General features: G+C 35.0%; 1 protein-coding gene across 3 annotated transcripts in view; it reads left to right on the top strand.

Annotated features, from left to right (window-relative positions):
* Positions 1-3,725: 3,725 nt before the first annotated feature.
* EHF (ETS homologous factor) overlaps positions 3,726-6,000 on the top strand; it is a 39,779-nt gene continuing 37,504 nt past the window's right edge. Inside the window, exon 1 of one of the 3 annotated variants that reach the window (XM_034417356.3) lies at positions 3,726-3,899. The gene's annotated coding sequence lies outside the window, so the exon portion shown is untranslated. The remainder of the gene's footprint in view (positions 3,900-6,000) is intronic. The other 2 variants (XM_034417353.3, XM_034417357.3) reach the window with 2 other exon arrangements.

Raw genomic sequence — 6,000 nt, 5'->3', positions numbered from 1 at the left:
ATATATTAATTCAGATGAAAAAAAAGGTGGTCCTGAGACAAGTGCAAGGATCAAGAAGCTGTGGCTACCAATGCGAGTGATCATTAGGAGTGATTGTGATATTATGCTACCAAATGTAGTATGCAATTTTTGGGTGCCAATTTAAGAAAAAGTCCCATGTTTAAAGGAATATTATGATTTTTCTTTCTTTCTTTCATCTAGCACTTAAATGTAACCTGCCTAAAAGTTAGATGAAAGCAGTGGTGGAATTCCAATTTTTTTTACTACCAGTTCTGTGGGCATGGCTTGGTGGGCGTGGTATGGCTTTGTGGGCATGGCAGGGGAAGGATACTGCAAAATCTCCATTCCCACCCCACTCCAGGGGAAGGATACTGCAAAATCCCCATTCCCTCCCCACTCCTGGGGGAAGGATATTGCAAAATCTCCATTCCCACCGCACTCTGGGACCAGCCAGAGATGGAATTCTCCGATTCTCCGAACTACTCAAAATTTTCGCTACCGGTTCTCCAGAACCTGTCAGAACTGCTGAATAGCACCCCTGAATGAAAGCTATATAATGCTGTTACAATTTCATCTGGGGGCACATTTGACATAATGGAACAGACATACTGATATAAATAAATCAAGAAACAAGAACTGGGAAATCACTGAAACAGTTTTACTGTGTTAAGTCTAGAAGCAAATCTGAATTATGGTCTGTATTAGAAGGAAAATAAATTCTTAATAGGTTGTGGGAATGCTGCAGACTTGATATATCTAGATTTCAACCAAGTGTGTTTGACAAATTATCTGATGACATTCTGATTGGCAAGTGTCAGCTACATAAAATGTAATTAATGAAAGATGGAAAAATGAACATGAAATTCAACAGAGACCATATTCCTATTCACATAGGTAATAAAATTCAAACATGAGATATGGGTTGCAGGATACCTGGTGTTATAATATAAAAGATGTAAAAGATATTGAAATAGTACTGATTATAAATTGAATCTGATTTAGAAGTGTGACATATTTTTAGGCTGCATTCAACTGAACTACAGTCTCCAAATCACGGATTCCACTTTGTTCTGCTACCCTATAGTATATCTAGTTGAAGGACCTATCTTTAAGAAAGAGGAACAGAAACAGGTTCAGAAAAGGACAACACGGATGTTCAAGAAAAGGGAAGTCAAATTCTATGAAGAGAAATTCAAGAAACTGGATATGACTGATCTTTAGAAGAGGAGATTGAAGAATGTTCTCATATTAATCATTTCTAAAAGGATGTCATACACCATTACATGTTCTGAGACTGCAGAACTTGGAATAATGGATTTAAGGTACAGAAGATAGATTCTGATTGATAGAAAAAGCACTTACCCAGTATAATGGTAGTCACTTTCATTGGACCTGATCAAGTAGAAAAAGACACCAGCTGTCAAAGATGATTTAATTTGAATTTCTGCATTAAGCATTTTACATCTCAACTGAGATGTAAAAAAAGAAAGACTTAGAAATAATATAATATCATCTTATTCAAATTCCTGAAAGGGATGTCACTCAAATGAAAGTCAAGCACTATCCTCAGTTGTCTGAGTACAGGAAAGACTGGATTTAAATTGAAAAGGCAGATTCCAACTCAATTAGAAAAATATTATTATCATTAAGTATATTGTTATTAACATTTGACAACCAAATATCCAGAAAGCTCTGGGCCTCCTTATCATATATTTACAAATGGAGATCAGATAAACATTTATTGGAATAGTTTAATTTAGATTTCTGTATTGAGCCAAGCCTGGATTCCTTAGTTTAAACTGTCTCTTCTAAATCTATAGTTTCTGATTTGTAACCAAAATGGGGTTCAGTTTCCATGTTGAGACTGATAGTCAATAATAGAAAGATTGTGCTTGGTCTTTGTGAGATAATTTGACTTCTTGTACAGCAAATCCCATATTTCTAGATGTCGCCAGGAGGAAATAAACGTAGGTCACTTGAATGCAAGTGATCCTGAACTAGGCTCCATAGTTAATATTATGGTCACCTTTTTGCACACCCTTTCAATACCAACGGTCTCAAATTCATGGTTCGTGGACTATAGGACAATCCTTCATGTCATTTTCTGTAGTCTACCTAAATCCAGAATTGCCTACTTGCCTACAAGGCCCAGTGAAGTGATATCAGAAAAGTCTGATGGGCTCACCAGCTTCTGCACCACCTACTGTTGTCTGGTGAGCAGTGAGGATTGTTCTGTTGACATTGAGTTGTTTGGTCCATGTCCCACCTCTGAATTCTGTTAATGAAGCCAAACTGAAAGATTTTTTTAAAAAAATTAGCATTTATAAATTACAGGAACAGTTTGTTACACAAACTAAAGGAGTTTCAGGTCCTTGAACAATCCTTTCAGCTTCTTTCCACCCCATTTGCTACAGAACCCGACGGAGTTGCAGAGGAAACACAGGTGGAGTTAATGGAAGTTCATTGTGACACCATTTTGAAGCAGAAAAGAAAGAGTGATTTTTTAAATTTAATAAACTTATGTTAATAGCACATTCTTTTTCCTTATTCTTGATTTACTATTAATGGATTGAAAAAGCTTTCACGTTGAAGCACTTGGAACAATTTGGGTTCAATATGCCAGTCAAACCAAATTAATCAAATAAATCTTTTAAAAGGACTGCCCTAAAAGAAAAATAGATCAGCTTGCTGATTTATATCCATTGCTGTTCCAGGTATTCAAGTGACATCATTGTCATGTTCTTCCTTTTGGTCCAGGAGGGTTTTAGATACAGAGAAATAAGATTTTTTTTCCACCTGTGTTTAGTAAAGCAAGAGTCAGCATCCTTTATCTGTTCTTCTTTATGCTGCTGAAAGCAGTTGGGGTGGTAAACATAGTTGAAGGGCACAATCCATGTGCAGTTCCATCTGGACTGTATGTTATGGCCACAATTCAACAAACCTCAAGGGTCTTGTTATCCCATCTACCAAATTGGCTTGAAATTTTCCTGAATATATAGCACTTATTTATTCATAGAATATAAAAAGGCACCCTCAATATTGAACTGAATGAAGCAAATACTTTCTACTTGTCCCCTTTGATACGGATTGCCACATCCATAGTCACACCTTAGGCAGGTATGCTGCTTTCAGTTTGTGCCAAGTTTTTGTATTGTTTTGTGTGCGTGTGCAGGAATAATATGTGGAAAGGATAGTTTTAGACACAAACACTCTTACACTGACTTACTGTGGGTAAATGAATACCGGGCAGGGACATTTGCTTGAACTTGCTGCCGGTGAAAATCTGTTGCATACAATTTGCTTTGTAGTTGAACTTTTTTTCCCATCGTGTTGATTTCAAATGATCTGAATTTACAAATACGTTTCTGGAGCATAATTTCCTTTCTTCTAATTACATACATTAATTCCCTGAAATAACCTGTCTTGTGGGGGTGGTGGGAGTGGGGATAGATTGGCCTTTTAAAGAAAAGCACAGGCACACACACGCACAAACAACACACAAACACTCTCAGAGGGAAACCAATGTCTCATCTATTAAAAAGATTCTCTTTTGTTCTCAGGACACAAATGTAACCTGGTTAGACTTGTTTTGTTTGTGCGTGAAGGTGTGAGTTGGCTGGCTGTATGCAAATATTTGCAAGCACTGTTTTTTTTTTAAGTTTAATTTTAGAAGATCCAATCAGAATAACAGGAAGTGACCTAAGGGATTCCACAATTGGACAGGTAAGCATTCTAAAAGAAGTTTTAAAATTAATAACACATCCATTTATCTTCACTGCTACGAGTGAAGTGATAGCCTGCCACCTATGTTTACTTAATAGCTGACATATCTTGGCCACTCTTTTTTACTTTTTGCTCTAACTAAAGGATTTCCTCAACAGAATCAGCAGCTAAATGAGGTAAGAGCTTTTTAACTTGGTCTCTCCTTCAGTTTTTTTTTTCTTTCTTAAAAAAACACTAGGATTGGAATTTTTAAAAATGCTTAAGTTCATGCACCATTTAGCTATGATGATAAACTTTCTACTCTGAAAATGCAGGTGGAATTCTTTGATCAAAAGCTGTTGAGCTTGTTAAAGAGTTTGGCTGCCATCCTGCTCTTTGGCAGCTTGAAGTTCAGTGAAATCAGTGAATTTAAAGTGTCATAGCTATGTGCAAGCTGCAGCAATTTGTTCTGCCAGTAGAAAAGTAGAGCACATATGGAGTAAAAATGCTAATAATAATACTTCAATTTATTTATCTTGACTTTTGTATGCTCAGCTCTGATACAGTCACTAACCTGAAGTAAAACAATCAAAGGTGTGTGTGTGTGTGACAATTCTTAAGAGTTTGCACCTACTTACTTTTAGATAGACTGAATTCTTGGATGTTCCTTGATGGTATATTTTTGAACTATGAGCAGACCAGAAGTCAGATCTGTTGAGTGTAACATTGCTCTGAGTTTTCTGAAACATATGAGATGCTAGTTTTATTAATATAAGAAACTTACATAACTATGGATCAGCACCAAATGGTATGTTTGCTATTCCAATGAAATCTTTGGCAAGGGAGTTTATGGCTAGCATCGCCAACTCTGGAATTACTAATAGCTGTGTATCATGAAATTGTACCAAAATGTTTCTTATTCTGGTCTGATCTCAGTCAAAGAAAAAATTCCCGATGATCTTGCCCAGTCTCCAGAAAAATACCTCTGGCTGCTTTCCCATCAATTTCATGCTCTTAATTTTTTCTACAGCTTTATATACTTCAAGTTTAGGAACTTTAGCAGAATGGAATAACAGCAAAATAGGGACTAGGGTTTAATTGTGGTATACTGTAAAATGTGCCCATTTCCAATGGCTTTCACTGCTCTTTTTGCCTGACTAACTCCAAAACATTAGAGATGATTTAAATGAACTTAACAGTATGTTGTAGTATTTTAGGAACAAACTGTGCACTTAAATTCCTAGTCATTTTAGAAGGTTTGTCACGATGATTGTCTAATATCTATTTGTATAAGTGCAATTTTAGTTTTTACCTTTGTTCTTGGGTTATTTATGAAAAGAGATTGAACGTATATTCTGTGTCTGCCTGAACAACCTGGATATGCAGTATAACAGGCAATGTTTAACATTTTCATTTGAAGTTTAATATTAACCAGAATTCTGAGGCTGATAATTTTTATTGATAGTTGGGAAATAATTTCTATCAAAGAGATAGCAAAGGGAATGTTGCTTTTAATGCTACATAAATTCAGGATAGATAAATGTCTTTGGCAATAATATCAAACTGAAGGCAATATATTCCGTTTCTGAATAGTTTTTTTTTACACGTAATTATGAAAAACAGTCAGCTACCAGTTATTTTTATTTTGTGCTAAAAATGCTTATTGTATTTTCACCCATATCCAAACGCAGATCCTATATGCGCTTAGTTGGAAGTTAGTTCACTCACTACAATCAGATTCACTTCTGAGACAAACTAAAAGAAAAACACTGCAATAAATTAGTATTTGCTTTTTAAAATTTTTAAATATAATGTATATATATAAGTTGTTATTTCTTCTTTCTATCCTCTCTACAGTTCCCTTTTTACATTTTTCTATTAATTATAAGCACAAAAAGATAAACATTTTATGTTGAGAAATGTTCTACAAGTACACAATACAATTGCATATAATAGATATGCTTCCATTATATTTTGTATATTGCCCAAAGTAGCGTTCAAATATTAAAATATTTTACTATGTTATTGTCATTGCAAAGGATGGCTGATACTAAAGTGAGGTAGAAATATAAAATTGTTTACAAACATGAGTTCACATCATCTAGAAATGTGACACACACACACACACACACACACACACACACACACTCCTTGGGAGTATAATTTTCTTTATATATGATCAAAAGTATATGATTAAGAAAACCAGATTTTTCTAATAAGATATGGAAAAATGCTAAGGAATATTAGAAAACTGGGACAGAGAGCTTTCCTTGTGTGCTACAACACAGTTATAATAGC

Source organism: Pantherophis guttatus, chromosome 1 (genome assembly GCF_059756535.1).
Source record: "Pantherophis guttatus breed Tessera chromosome 1, ASM5975653v1, whole genome shotgun sequence".
In the NCBI taxonomy this organism is placed as follows: Eukaryota; Metazoa; Chordata; class Lepidosauria; order Squamata; family Colubridae; genus Pantherophis; species Pantherophis guttatus.
The sequence above is the reverse complement of the archived record's forward strand: the minus strand, read 5'-3'. Positions and strand labels throughout refer to the sequence as shown.